Here is a 15790-nt window from a genome sequence, read left to right on the forward strand (position 1 = left end):
GTCTGGTTAGCCTCCAACCTGGTGGCATGAATATCAATTTCTCCTTCTGGTAAAAAACTATTTCCCTCCTCCCCCCTCTTCTTCTGTTCCCCACTCTGGCCTCTTATCTCTTCTCACCTGCTAACACCTCCCCCCCCCCCCCCCGGTTCCCCTCCTCCTTCCCTTTCCCCTATTGTCCACTTTTCTCTCCTATTAGATCCCTTCCTCGCCAGCCATTTACCTTTCCTACCTACCTGGCTCCACCTGTCAACTACTAGCTTGTCCTCCTTCTTCTCCCCCCACCTTTTTATTCCGGCATCATCCCCCCGCTTCCTTTCCAGTCCCAAAGAAGAGTCTCGGCCCAAAATGCCGACTGTTTATTCGTTTCCAAGGAAGCTGCCTGACCTAAGCTCCTCCAGCACTTTGTGTGTGTTGCTCTGGATTTCCATCATCGGCAGATTTTCTCAAGTGTATGATTTTATTGTTTCTCATCAGCCGTTCCCTGGAGCAGGGAGGCAGAGACAGAGTTTAACACTTCACCTGGTTCTGTCTGTGTGTGAGATCTCCCAGCTGTCGGTGCCCAGAGGCACGCTGGCGCTCTGCAGCCTACAGCAGGTCCTTTCAGGACCGGCAGTAATTCACAGCATCTTTTCATGCAGAAAGCTGAAAAATGGAACTCAGTGCCCAGATGGTTAAGTTCCGCAAGGGCTCTATTCCTCTTGGGCACAGATACAAGGAGTTTTGTTAATTAAAAGCAGAGTTAAATCAGCTGCTGGGAAAGAGAAACAGTTCCTGCAGAAAGGAAGCGAGAGACCGGAGTCTGCTGTCAGAGTGTACTGAGTGCCAGAACAAACAACTGTAACTCTGCTTATTGAATCATGCCGTGAATGGAGGTTGATAAACACCAGCTCACCTTTCTTCAGAGCTCTGGACAGTTACACCAACAAACCCATCCACTGGATTCGTTGCTATTGCATCACTTCTGGTACGGGGGTGGGGGGAGCCTCTGCATAGGATCGAAATAAACTGCAGAAAGTTCTAAACTCAGTCAGCTTCATCATGGCACTTGCCTCCCCCACACCCCGGAATCCAGGACTTCTTCAAAGAGCGATACCTCAAAATGCGGCATCCATCATTAAGGATTCCTATCAGCCAGGACATTCTCTCTTCTCATCAGGAGGAGGTACAGAAGCCTGAAGGCACACACTCAATGATTCAGGAACAACTTCTTCCCCTCTGCCATCTGAGGTCTGAATGGAGAGTGAACCCATGAACCCTACCTCACGACTGTCTTATTTCCATCTTTTTTGCACTACTTATTCAATTTACCTATTTAATATACATTCTCATACTGTAATTCAGATCTTTTTTCTCTATTATTATAGCATTGCACTGCTGCCGTAAAGTTAACAAATTCTACGGCACGTGCCAGTGATAATAAAGCTAATTCTGGTTCTGATTTGGCAGTGATAGCAAACCTGATTCTGATTTTGATTTCGTTCATTTTAGTTAACCTACAACGGGAGAGACTTAAAATGTTCCACTTCTAGGACTGGCACCACTCTCTGAGTATGCTATAAAGCGCAAATCCATCGGCACACGCACCAGTACCCAATTGAAGGAGATTTCAACTGTGCTTACTAAGCTGTGGAACATCTAGCTGGCTCATTAACCTGGTTACTTCTTCCACTGCAGCTCTAAAGCCATTTTCGATTTAGCTTCCTTCTTAAGATCACAGTTTAGAAACGTCGCTCAGTACAGCTTCGAGTTTAATTTAACCTACCAGAAGGTCAAGTTGTGACGAGATTATGTTGATTTTTCACTAAACCCCAACTGCAAATCCTGACTGCCACTGGCGTGTCACCTGGCTGTAAAGAAAGGAAGAAAGCAGTGTAACTGCTCGTGACGGGGCATCTTATCAGCTGCTTTCTAACCGGTCAATCGGATTAGCATAATCGTGTTGCTGAATGTCAATTTAAATTATTTTGGAGTTTTTGAACACAAAATATTGATTTAAAAAAATCCCCCCGGGACTGTCTGACAGAGAAGCACTGTTTGGAGAATCGGGTGGGGGAATTTCAGTTCAAGTTCAAGCTGTGTATTAAAAATTATTTTGTTTAACTTAAAGACTCTAAAACTACATAATGCACAAGTCCCTTATGGCAGAATCTGTGTCAACACAATGTATCAATTTCAGAGCGGTAGAGGGGACAAGAGCCTCAGGAGTCTCACCACCAGGTGGAAGAACAGTTACTACCCCTCAACCACCAGGCTTTTGAACAAAAGGGGGTAACTACACTCACTTGCCCATCCATTGAGATGTTCCCACAACCAACTCTTACTTTAAGGACACTTTATCTTGTTATTTCATGTTCTTATTTATTGCTATTTATTTATATTTGTATTTGCACAGTTTGTTATCTTTTCAACTCTAGTTGATCTTTAGTTACTTTTCTATAGATTTGCTGCGTATGCCTGCAGGAAAATGAAACTCAGGGTTGTAAACAGTGACATATGTGTATGCTGATAATAAAACTTACTTTTACCTTTGAACTTTGAGTGGACTAAACAATCAACCTCGATGAGCACTCTGGACCACAAAGGCAGTACCTACATTAACTCAATCCACCCTCCCATCAATTTCAAAGTGGTCCGAACAACATCCGAGGTTAGCATTGTGGACTGCAGATCAATCTAGTTTTCATCTGCAGACTGTCCTTGGAAGCCACATCCAGGACATTTCTCATTGAAAAGTTCTTGCATCAATGACTTTGTAAGTTTGAGCATCAAATCTATAATAAAATGTTAGCTGTTCACTCAACCAGAAGTAAGTAAATTCTCTCCGGAGAAAAGCGCAGGAAACACAGCCACCTTGAAGAAGAAGTCTTTAAAAGCAGTAGAAGCATCAGGAAACTGAGCCATGTTCATAAACCTATGCATTCTTATCCACAAGCACACATTTTCATTTACATAGCTCCCCACATATCAACAAATCCCAGAGCTTTCAGGACCTACTCACTCCCTTTGAACAGTGACTTACAGGCGACCACAACAGCTGGATTATACACAGGAAAGTCCTCTAAGCAGAATTGAATTAACAAGTAATTGAGCTATTTTTGGCTTCAGTTGAAAGGACAGATATTGGTGAAGGTAACGGGGAGCCTCGTTGCTCCTCACACAGTGCCATGGGAACCTGCATGCAGACCTCGGTTTAACGTCTCACCTAAAGGACGGCACTTCTGCCAGTGAAATGTTCCCTCAGCACAGCTCAGATGTGTCAGCCAAGATGATGCACAGGTCCTGAGGTGTGAGACTAGAACCCATAACCAACAGAAGGCGAGAGCGCCAGACACGAAGCAAAGCCAAATCTGCTAACAATACAACTTGATTTCGTGCATTTGTCAAAAATAATACAGCAATTCCTCAACATTCAGTACATTCTTTACTCCAAGGTCATTGTATGTTTGGAAATGTTATGTTTCATAACTTCAAAACATTAAGCTAATTCAAAAGAAGACACGGAAGTCCAAAATGTGGGTCTAACTTTGAGTTTACTTTAAGCTAGGTTCGCACGTATTATGTGGTAGCATGACAATGTATGCAATTAAACATTTCTACATATAACCCATAATTAATTATTTAAATGAACAAGTAAACTGAATCAATGTATATACAAAATCACTCAAATATTAAATACACATCAGCAAAGTTTAGAGCTTAAAGTGTCATACAACATGGAAATAGGGTCTTCAGCCCAGATGGTCCTTGTCAACCGAGATGCCTCATCTGAGCTCATCCTACTTACCAGTGTTCAGCCCAAAACCTTCTGAATCTTTCTGATCCATGTACCTGTGCAATATAATGCAGCACTGTGGCAAAGTCTAAGCTACATATACATAGCCAAGGTGCCTGAGACTTTGGACAGTACAGTAGTAATTTTCTGTATTGCACTGTACTTCTACTGCAAAAAAACCAAATTTCATGACCTATGTCAGTGACTACCCACCCACCCTGGCACTCCTTCTCTGCCACCTGTCCCACACTCCTCCCACGGTGCTCCACCTTCGCCATTCACATCTCTTGCTCCTGCCAGATTTACAAACTCGCTCTCCGCTCCACGTTGACAAATACAGTACTGTGCAAAAGTCTTAGGTTCCCTAGTTAAGATGTGTCTAAGGCTTTTGCAAAGTACTGCATATAACAGCAGAATGTGTTAGAAACTTTTAGCAAGTCAGGCTGGATTGTCATCAAAGAAACATAAAACGTTAAAAATTTCTCCCTCCACAAAAGCAGCCTGACCTGCTGAGTGTTTCCAACATCTTTTACATTTGTACATTTTCAGTGTTGCCCATCATAGGAAGAATGGTGAGGTTTTGGAGAGGGTGCAGAAGAGGTTTACCAGGATATTGCCTGGAGTAAAGGGAATGCGCTATAACAAGAGGTTGGACAAACTTGGGTTGGTTTCTCGGGAGAGGTGGACACTGAAGGGAGATCTGATAGACGTTTATAAGGTTATGAAAGTCATGGACAGAGTAGACAGACTGTATCTTTTTCCCAGGCTTGCCCAGGGGGCAAGTATTTAAGGTAAAAGGGGGAAAATTTCAAAATTTCAAAGTTTAAGGGGAACATGAGAGGAAAGACCTTCATTCAAAGGGTCATAAGAATATGCGAGATCGATTTCAACATTTAAGCGAACATAGATGGTCGGAGGATGAAGGGCTGTGGTCTCGGTGCAGGTCGATGGGAGTAGACAGTTTAAATAATTTCAGCATGGACTAGATGGGCTGAAAGGCCAGTTCCTGTGCTGTACTTTTCGATAACTCTATGAGATATAAGAATCAAGTTTTACTGCACAGAGTGGTGGGTGTCTAGAATGTGCTGCCTGGGGTGGTGGTAGAAGCAAATACATTACAGATTGTTAAGAGACGTTTACATAAATGTGAGGAAATAGAAGGATATGGTCATTGTGTCGGCAGAAGGGATTAGTTTAGTTCGCCACTTGATTACTAATTTAATAGGTTTGGTACAACGTTTTGGGCCGAAGGTCCCCTTCCTGTGGGCTGTACTGTTCTAAGTTCTGCTTTTGTTTTTATTTCAGACTTCCAGCATCTGCAGTTCTTTCTTGAGGTTTCCAACAAAGGCTGATAATAGCAAGCAACATTTGCATCAAGCAAGTCCAAAGCAATGGCCTTCACATTCAATAATGTCATCATCAACTCCCCGATCATCACCGACCTGAAATCCATCTCGATCAGGCTACAAAAGGTGAGAATGCTCTCCACTCCCCTGGATGAGCATAAGGACGCAAAGCTGGACAACATCTGGAAGGAAGTCCCCAGCAACTGGCCATCATATCGCTTCAACCCAGGCCTCAAACTCTGCAGTAATGTACAAATCATCTTAAAATAAACCTGTTTCTGTCATCTGGGGAATTGTGATGATTTTTGAAAGGGTAGATGGGGGATGGGTGGAGACCATTTGGAATAGCAGATAGCATCCTATTCTCACCCTAAACATTTTCCTCAACTATCGCTGTACAGTTTGTCATTCAGAACCATTATATAGTTACATACAGTCCTTCGGTTACCTTTTCAGCACTTCCCAAACCCACTACCACCAAAGAAGTATCACACACCCACAACTGTTGACTTAGTGATCCGGAGGAAGGAACAGTGTCTAAAGTTTCCAAACTTGACAATGGTACAATAACTGGAAGGGCATGTTGTGATAAGGATATAGTGAGTTTGCAGTGGGATATAGATAGATTGAGTGGGCAAAAGAATGCCAAATGGAGATTAACATGGGGAAGTGTGAGGTCATGTACTTCAGTAAGGAGAAACTGAAGGCAGATTAATCTCTGATTGGAGGGAGACTGAAATCGAGGGAGCTTCAGGGTGATCTAAGTTTTCTTGTGCATGAATCACAAGTTGTAGAAAGTGAGCTGGCTTTTTCCACTGAGGCTGGGTGGGACTACAATTAGAGGTCATGGGTTAAGGGTGATAGGTGAAATGTTTAAGGGGAAAATGAGGGGAAACCTCTACACTTTGAGGGTGGTGAGACTGTTGTACGAAGTGCCAGTGCAAGTAGGATACAATTTCAATTTCAACGTTTAAGAGGAGTTTTGATAGGTACATGGATGGAGGGGTGGGTATGGAGGGCGATGGTCTGGGTGCAGGCATGAACTAGATGGACCTGTTTCTGTGCTGTAGTTTTCTACAGTTCTGTGTTAGCAGGAAGGTCCAACAAGAGGTTAAGAAGGTAAATAGCATGTTGGTATTCATTGTTAAGAGATTAGAGTTTTAAAATATGCATGTTTTGGTGTCCTATCATAGGAGATTAAATAATTTGGGACTGTATTCCCTAGAAAAATGATGGGCAACTTTATTCAAAGATGTTATATCTTAAGGGTCGCTGACAGGGTAAATGTTGAGACCTTTTTTCTAGGAGGACCAGTAATTAAAAATGTAGAAACTTCCTCTGCCAGAGGGTGGTGAATCTCTGGCACTGTCTGCCCCAGTAGATCAGTACAAGTATTTAAAGTGAACGTTTAAATATTTGACAGCTCAGGGAAAATGACACCGAGAAGAGGAGCTAGAGCTGCAGAGATCAGCCGTGATCACATCGAATGGTGGGGTAAGGCAGAAAGTCTGATGGCCTACTCCTGCAAATGAGGTTGAGAGAATACAACAGCCAGGACTGAATAGTGGAGCAGACTCAATGGGCTGAATGGACTAGTTATGCTCCCATATCTTACAGTCTTTTGGCTCACTGCTAACTAGGACAAGGGCAGTTGGTCTGTGGTAACACCATCACCTGTAGTTTTCTCTCTGAGACACGCACCTTCCAGAATGGAAGTAAGTCATCAATATTTCATTTCTACTGGGTCTACGTCAGGGGTTGGGGTATATGGGGTGTCAGGGAGGGGAAGCAGCTCTGGTGGGGGAGCATGTCACATCCTTTTCAGAGTGGTTTGTCCACCTTTGGTCCCCACCTGGCACTCAGCTCTCACCTGTGGCTCCCCATAGCTGTTTGCATGCAACAGTGGCCACACCCCGGGCAACGGCTTCAACAAGCCAGCTAAACCAGGTGAGGGTAGCCGACGGGTCTCAAACCCTTGGTGAGATAGGGTGTTGTCTATCCCAGCACATGAAGACAGACTTCAGCAGACTGAGCGGATGAGACCAATGGAAGCTCCAACAGTCAAGAAGGAAGTCTCTGCAAGCGTCGTGGAATGCATAGAGCACGACAAGACACCAAAGATGTCCTGGTCATCCACTGCACCTAATCCCATCTCCAGCTGTCTCGATTCTTGTCTTGCCACTGGATCCAGATGGGAATTGGGAAGAAAGAGTGAGGCTGATGCTGCGCAACTCTCCCTCACTTAAATCCCTACATTTATTTGGGACACTGTGCCACTTAATTGGGACAGAAGACTGTTGCCAAACAGTTTCTAACTAGCATCAGTCACATGCACTTGTGTGACCATTAGACACTACACTGTACTCAGAGTGAACAGTTCTTAAATAGCATCAGTTGTGCATGGTTGTGTTCAAAAAGTAGTGATTTATGCCACTGATAGTTGGTAAGAAATAATCAGTAAGACAATTCAGAACTCTTTTTTGCTCATTGCAGTTTCAAGCATTCAGGCTGAAGATGCCAGAAATGGCTGGGAATGAAAATGAAATGATTTCACTACCTCAACAAGTTAGAAACTATGAAGAATTTGAAGGAATCGACAATCATCTTAAATATTGCAATGGGCGATGTAAATCACTGAAAGCATTGTATGAAGGCAGTCCATTATCTGCATTAATTTTGTTCATTTACAGTCAATCAAAGAAGGAGGCAGCATGCACTGGATAAATTCCTCCATCAACAACTATAAAGAACTAATACACACTTTTATAGTACTGTAGTTGTATTGGTAGTGTTCTAATTTGTTCTGTATTTAATTTAAATACATAATTGGTACTCAGTTAAAAAGTTTGTTGTTTTATACTTTGTTAGCTATTTCCCTGAAACCAGCTTATTCAGGCAATTGCTTAATTGGACCAAAGTGTATTAGTCCCAATGTATCCCAATTAACCAGAATCCACTATATTGCTATTGGCGAATTCCGAGTCAAATCCGTTTTCCTGGTATCTGTAAATGTATCGAGCTGGAACATTGCTTCCTTCAGCTTTTAATATCACAAGTCTCCAGGAAATTAGCAGAGCTCACTCTGGTATGGCTGCCAGCCCGGGTCTGGGCAGCTGGGTCGAAGAGATGTGATCACCACCTCCAATTCTCACAGGATTTCCCACGCATTGCCATTAACACCTCCAACATTCTCATTCAGATTATCTTTCGTGTGACATTATCAGTTCAGATGTGTACTTGAGACTTTTAAAAATTTCCCCAAAAAACCACCACTGAGCTTATTCTAACACCGTCATCTTTCTGACGTGCACGCTTTGGCTTCGGACCTGGCACTCATTTGAGCAGCTCGCTGGTAATCAAAGCTCAGTGAAGTCAGAACAAGGTCCGGTCTTCTCCCATCTTTTCCCCTCTACCTTGCAGCAATTACCCAGTGAGCTGCTTGCAATCACAAAGCCCCCATCGTGGAGATGAGCTACAGACATCATCGCAGGGCCAATTCTCAAACAAGGCTGGTTGTAAACTCAGAGCACTGCCAACAAACAGCATTCTTTCTCAAAACATGCTTGTGTGGTATGAATTACAAGGTCAGAAACTGAACTTACTTTTAGCTAATAAAATATTCATTCAACGTCAGCAATGGAATTTGAACAGAATCAGAGGAAGTCTCCTCGTTCACAGTATTGATTAAACAATAAATGTTATTTGGAGCTTTTGGATCTAGTCCGGAGTCTGCTGCAGTGAAAAAGGTTCTGTCCAACAGCTCCCCCAGAGGTTTGATTGTAGTGACTTCTCAAAATACGGATGACAATCACAGGCTTGTCTGTCTGTTCCAAAGCGTTCTCTCACAAAGTAGTCAGATTGGCCTTTATAATAATTAGCGTCAGTGGTCTCCGACAGTACAAGGAGCTAAATTCCTCGGGACCCCCTTTGCTGTAGCTTTTGTCCACGTCTCAACTCGCGAGAGGACGCATCATGCTTGGCTGCTATTGGCCCAGAGTCAAAACAAATTGTTGGTAATCACCATGGGTCGACAAGTGAAAATGTCCACCTGCACAGAGCACGGGGTGGGGAAGGGGGTTGCCCGCGGAATTATCCTGCTGCACGGAGCTCTCTCCAAGAAGAAGGGGTGATAATTGGATAGCTGGGAGGAGATGCCGTCTGCACCTGCTGTTACTGTCGGGGAGAGCTGGAGGTCTGCTCTCACTCAGTTTTGCATGTTGATTTGCAATAATGGGACCATTATTGTAAATATTCAACTCGTCAATAACATATAGGGTAGGAGCCAGGTATCTATTTATCGTCTGTCTGTATTGTATTTGCGTTGTGCATCCTCACTAAATTAATAAGCGAATATAGTCACAAACACCAAAAAGTCTGCAGATGCTGGAAATCCAAAGGAAATCACACACAAAATGCTGGCGGAACTCAGCAGGCCAGGCAGCATCTACGGACATGAATAAACAGTTGACGCTTCGGTCCCCGACCCTTCATCAGGACTCCAAAGAAACCGGGAAGATGCCTGAATAAATTGGTGTGGGGAGGCGAAGGAGGCAAGCTGGAAGGTGATAGGTGAAGCCAGGTGGGTGGGAAAGGTCAAGGGCTGAAGAAGAAAGAACCTGATAGGAGAGGAGAGTTGTCAGTAGGAGAGGGGAACCCGGGGAAAGTAATAGGCCCGTGAGAAAAAGTCACCCGTATGGCTCTGGCTGCATAGAGAAGACGAGTAGGCATCGCAGATTTTTTATTGACTTCGTCTTTGATCGTTCGTCCTTGTTTGAATTTGATCCAATTGCTTTTACATGAATTACGGAAGAGTGGAATGATTTTATTGTTGGTTTGTAATAAAGAATTAAAAGGTATTTTTCGATGAAATCCGGTTAATAACAGTGCAATACTCTCTTAGCCTCAGTGACTTTTAGTTTATTTTCAAGTAGTCGCTACATATAGTATTTTAAAATGAGCCAATTCAATATCTTCTTTGCAGTGAATCGGTAATCAAATTCAGAGCAAAATGTAAAAAAAACGTTATATTCCGACTCTTAGCTAAAATGAACTGATTGTGGACTTCAGGAAGGGTAAGACGAGGGAACACAAACCTACCCTCACAGAGGGATCAGAAGTGGACAGAGTCAGCAATTTCATGTTCCTGGGTGTCATTAACCCCGAGGATCTAACATATCGGTGCAGTTACAAAGAAGATGGTTACAGCGGCTGCATTTCATCAGGAGTTTCAGGTTTGTCACCAAGGACATTAGCAGATATCCACAGATGTACCATGGAGAGCATTCTAACTGGTTGCATCACCGTCTGCTACAGGGTGAGGGGACACAGCTACTGCACAGAATCGGAATAAGCTGCAAAGAGTTGTAAACTTAGTCAGCACCATCATGGGCACTAGCCTCCGTAGTGTCCAGGACGTCTTCAAGGAGTGATATCTCAAAAAGGCAGCATCCATCATGAAGGACCCCCATCACCCAGGCCATGCCTTCTTCTCATCGCTACCATCAGGAAGGACGAACAGGAGCCTGAAGGCACACACTCAACGACTCATGAACAGTTTCTTCCCCTCTGGCACTCGATTTCTGAATAGACATTGAACCCATGAACACCTCCTCGCTACTTTTTAAAATTTATTTTCGGCACCACTTATTTAATTTAACTGTTCAGTATATATTTACTGTAATTCATGCTTTTATTAATGCGCGTTGCATTGTACTGACACCGCCAAGACAACAAATTTCACGATTAAACCTGATTCTGAAGGTGATTGCTCAGCTCTGTGAACATTACAATTCGCCTTGTCTCGCATCAGATGTTACCCACTGATGCTCAGTGCTGCCACACGGATCACTGTTAATAGTTTGGGGAGGGGAGGGAGGAAGAACTGAACATCAACCCCACGTACAGCAGCAGGTCTCCTCAAACAGGAGAGACACGAACACGCTCGGAATGGACATCGCTCTTCAAGCCCTATTAGATGTAACTCCAGCTGCGCTTAGCCTCCTCACAAGTACAGTCAGGGACAACTAAAACAGTTCCCCCGCCATCTCTGATGCTGGAAGTAAGGATCCGTGGCAGACATCCTTCAGGGCAGGGGTCCCCAAACTTAGTTATATACCAATGACCCAGGGGTCCTGCTTCAGGGTAATACTCGAGAGGCGATACGACTTCATCTCTCTGCTCACTCTTTTACATTTTGTACCCTGGTCTTGCTTTTCAAACGGTTTCACGCTGCCTGGTTTGTAAGCCGAGCCTCCTAGAGCCCAAAACTAATCTCTTAACAAATGGTTGTACTTTTGGCTTTCTTCAACTGTGTCTGCGGCAGGCACAGAATTAGAAGTTCAATGGCCTCAGAGAAACATCACAAGCTGTCTGCCAAAGTGATGTCAAACATCTCAGCAGTCCTGTCAACACATCGCGTTTTCTTCGCAGAAGGCCTCTGAAACATTAGGTTTCAGTTTTTAAAAGTACATTTCCTATTCTGCCTTTCCACTTCCCACTAGACCCTCTCTCTCTCCAACTCCCAAGTCCCAGACGCACACTGGAGGAGGTTCAGAGACACCTGCATGGGCACTGTTGTCCCGCACCTCCCCAGTTCCTGACAATCTGTCTTCTGTCCAATCTCTCTTCTCACCCCCCCCCCCCCCAAAGAGATGGCTGTGGACAAATATTAGTTTTCAAATATATCACAAGCCAAAACAAAACGATATTGACTCGAATAGATTGTCAAACTGCTTTTGGGTAGATAATAATTCATGTCATTTGCGGGAAGAAACTCTCCTTTGGGCCATTCTCCGTCCCAGCATACTGTGCCTTCCTCTGAATTCACTCATATACAATCTAATTAAACAGATCCCTCTCGGCTAAATCCATCAGTACAGCTAAGTAACAGACTCAGACATCTGTTACTGCTATGCATTGATCCGACAGCCCCACCGATGTGCAGACAACTGTACTGTACTCTATCTGTTACGTGCTGTCAAGGGACGGGGAAGGTATAGCTCGGGAACTTCGATACGTGCATTAGGTTTTTATTCAATTAGAATGTGCTCATTCTCGTCCACGCGTTTTATCGTCAGCGAGACCCGGCCAGTGACCGGATTGCTCCCGCCGCCGTATTTTAAACTTCGGTGCCCCCGAATCTCAGCGGAACACCGCCTGCTTGAAAACTACTTGAGACGGCACAACGCGCAGAGTCGGTGTCACACTCCGTGAGGAGAAGTTCCGTCCGCTCCCCCACCCCACCGGCTCTCGGGGCATCACCAACTCCTCATGCCCAACACGGGGCTTCACCACACACACACGTCCCCAGCAATATCCGCCTCCACCCAGGGGTCCCAGGGTGGACCAGCGTGCGGGCGGGTGGGAGTCACGGTGTGGACAACTGGGGTCCCGGTGAAATGTCAGAAAACGGGGCAGTCGGTTCCCGGTTTTAGCGACAATCTCCCCATCCCTCCCGTCACCCTCACTCCCCATCCTCCTCTCTCTCCCACCTCCCCGCATACACTCCCTCGTTCCTTCCTCCCCCATTCTTTCCTTCAGTATCTCCCCCTCTGTCCGTCTCACTCCCTCATACCCTTCTCCAGTTGTCACTAACTTGGTCCCGGGATTTTTCACTCAGTGTGTCCTCTTCTCTCCGCCCTCTTACGCACATCTCCTCACTCCCTTCCTGCTTCTCTCCTATCACCCCATTCCCTCCCCGTTTCCCTCCATCCCCTCTCATCCCTTCACCGTTCCCACTCTCCCCTTCTCTTCTGGGTTGGCACTAACTTGTTCCCAATATTTCTCTTTTCTCTCTCTCTCTCTCTCTCTCTCTCTCTCTCTCTCTCTCTCTCTCTCTCTCTCTCTCTCTCTCTCTCTCTCTCTCTCTCCCCCCCCCCCCCTCAGCTCCGGGTTGTCATTAACCTGGTCCCGATGTTGTCCTCTTTTCCGTTTCTCTCTCTCACAAGCCTCCTTCTCCATGCTCCCGGTTGTCACCAACTTCTTCCCGATATTTCTCACCTCTCTGTGTCAGTCTGTCTCCCATCTTCTCTGCCTCTCTCTCTCCCTTCTCTCTCTGTCTCTCTCTCGCTCTCATTCCCCTTTCCCTCCCTCTCTCACTCCCCTCCCTCCCTCCCCTTCCCTCGCTCCCTCCCTCCGCTTCCCTCTCTGTCGTTCCCTCCTTCTACCTTCCTCGCTCCGTTCCGCGCTGTCACTAACTTGTTCGCGATGTTGCTCTCTCCTCCGTGCTCGCGCTCTGCTCTCTCTCTCTCCCTCTCTCTCTCCTCCGCTTCTGCCTCACTCCTTCTCTCCGCCAGGCTCGGCGCTCGCGGTCGGAATGGCTCATTAGCATGTCACGTATATTAGCATATCACGTATATTACCCTACCGCGCCGTCTTAACATATCGCGCGCCTGGTGACGGGTGGGGGGCGGGCGGTCAGCTCCTGGCACCCATGGGTGCCTATTAACGCTGTCACTGCTGTAGCCCAAGGTCACCACACCGCCACCAAGCCTGCCCCGTACACGGTGCACGTCAGAGGAACCTGCTGGGAGGGATCATTTGGCACCCACTCATTTCCCTATACCTCAATAACTGTCACCACAACGACTAATTTTTAAAAAATGTAATTTATTGCGCAAAATAGGCCCTTCCAGTCCAACAGCTCCGATTTAACCCTTGACTAATCACCGGACAATTTACAATGAATAATTAATCCACTGAGTTTGGACTGTGTGAAGAAACTGGAGCAGGTGGAGGATATCCGAGCATTCCATGTGGGGGGGGGGAGGAGTTGTTGTTCTTCTTTTCTGTGCCTTGTGGCACATCGGGTGGCAACTTTGCCGTACCTTAAGCATTTGTCTGTTCTTACGTGTCTGAGTTGCTACCTCAAAACTCAACCCAGCACGGATGGAAAGCGTGCAAGGAGCCAGCAGGATTTGAGGACCGGTGTGGAGGCCGCTACACCACTGGCCAGCTATGGGGAGGATGGCCTTACAAATGACATTGGAATTGTGCTTCAATGCCCTGAGCTGTAATAGCATTGTGCTAACTGCTACTCTACTGAGGAGCCCCAAAATCTCTGCTCGTAACCAGCTGCCGTTGGCGGGACCCGCCCCTCTCATTCCAGACTGCAAACCAACAGAGGTAGCTCCTCTCCTTTGCTGAGACAGGTACTAGAACAACCACTGGACTGGTACATGGATAGGAAAGGTTCAGAGCAGGGATCTTTGGTCAGGCTCTTTGGCATAAAACGGTTGGGATCTTCTAGTTTGGAGGGATATGGTCCAAACATGGGCAAATTGGGACGATTAGATTGGGCATTGCAGTTGGCAGGGACCAGTTGGGCCAAAGGATATGTTTCAGTGCTGGATGACTCTGCCACCAGGCCAACCTACCCCACTAATGTGTGCAACTCCGTACTGCCAGCAATAATGTAGTCTATCCAGGGTCTGGAGAGATCTCTGGTCACTGGACGTGGCCCCAACCTATAATCACAGAACATTAAAAAGGACAGACAGCTTCCTCCTTCTCTGTCCGTCCTGAGAGAAAGGACTTAGACAGGGTGCATGTGGAGAGGATGTTTCCTATGGTGGGGGGTATCCAGAACTGGAGGGTACAGCCTCAAAACTGAGGGGTGACCCCCTCTAGAACAGAGGAAAGGAGGAATTTTTTTAGCCAGAGAGTAGTGAATCTGTAGAATGCTCTGCCACAGACTGCGGTGGAGGCCAAGTCCGTGAGTATATTTAAGGTGGAAATTGATCGTTTCCTGATCAGTCAGGGCATGACGAGAAGGCAGGTGTATGGGGTTGAGTGGGATCCAGGATCAGTCATGATGGAATGGTGGAGCAGATTTGACGGGCTGAATGGCTTAATTCTGCTCCTATATCTTATGGTCTAACTTGGTGCTATACCGTAGGGGCAGAAATGAGGATTCAGGGCCACATCTTGGGCACGGTGAAGGTGGCGGCCCAGGACAGGTAGAGAAGGAGGACCCTTTGCTGCCCTAGAAGCCAGCAGTGTAACAAGCAGTAACCGCCCGGCCTCCAGCATTTTGTCTGTGTTTCTCTGGATTTCCAGCATCTGCAGAATCTCTTGTGTTTATGATTTGCTGTCCCACAATCCCTGCTGTTCATAAATACTTCAAAACGCATTGAGGCTCTCTGCCTGCCAGTCTCAGAATGATGCCTTATCCCTGAACCAGTCTGTAGTCACAGTCACAATCATAGAGTGATAGAGCACAGACACAGGCCCTTCGGCCCACAGAACCCATGCCGACCATCATTTACACTGATCCTACATGAATCACGTTTTTGTTACAGTCATGGTTGACACAGGCCCTTTGGCCCATCATATCCATGCCAGCCCTTTGTCTTATCTGCTCCCCTAGTCTGGTAACATCATTGAGAATCTTTTCTGCACCCTTTCCAGCTTAATGACAACTTTCTTATAGCTGGGCGACCGGAACCTGCACACAATATTCTGCGCAGCGTCACTGCTAGTGCCTGTGGGGCGCTTCAGGGGCTTCAATGTTGCTATCATTCATTTAATGGGGTCCTTGTTTCATGGATGTCTGTGAAGAGTAAGAATTTCAGGTTGTATGCCATATTCGTTCTCTGATATTAAAATGAACTTTTGCACCTTTCAACCTTTGAACCATTGAGCATCCTGAACTGTTATAACATGAAATGCCAAC

General features: G+C 45.8%; 1 protein-coding gene across 12 annotated transcripts in view; it reads right to left on the reverse strand.

Annotated features, from left to right (window-relative positions):
- Positions 1–13415, reverse strand: part of plxna2 (plexin A2) — a 565853-nt gene extending 552438 nt beyond the window's left edge. For 9 of the 12 annotated variants that reach the window (XR_011889164.1, XM_072279001.1, XM_072279007.1 and 6 more), the window contains exon 1: positions 13315–13415. The gene's annotated coding sequence lies outside the window, so the exon portion shown is untranslated. Of the gene's footprint in view, positions 1–1762; positions 1828–13116; positions 13138–13283 lie in introns of those variants that run through there. The other 3 variants (XM_072279002.1, XM_072279005.1, XM_072279004.1) reach the window with 3 other exon arrangements.
- Between the last annotated feature and the right edge of the window lie 2375 nt (positions 13416–15790).

This window comes from Mobula birostris, chromosome 14 (genome assembly GCF_030028105.1).
Source record: "Mobula birostris isolate sMobBir1 chromosome 14, sMobBir1.hap1, whole genome shotgun sequence".
In the NCBI taxonomy this organism is placed as follows: Eukaryota; Metazoa; Chordata; class Chondrichthyes; order Myliobatiformes; family Myliobatidae; genus Mobula; species Mobula birostris.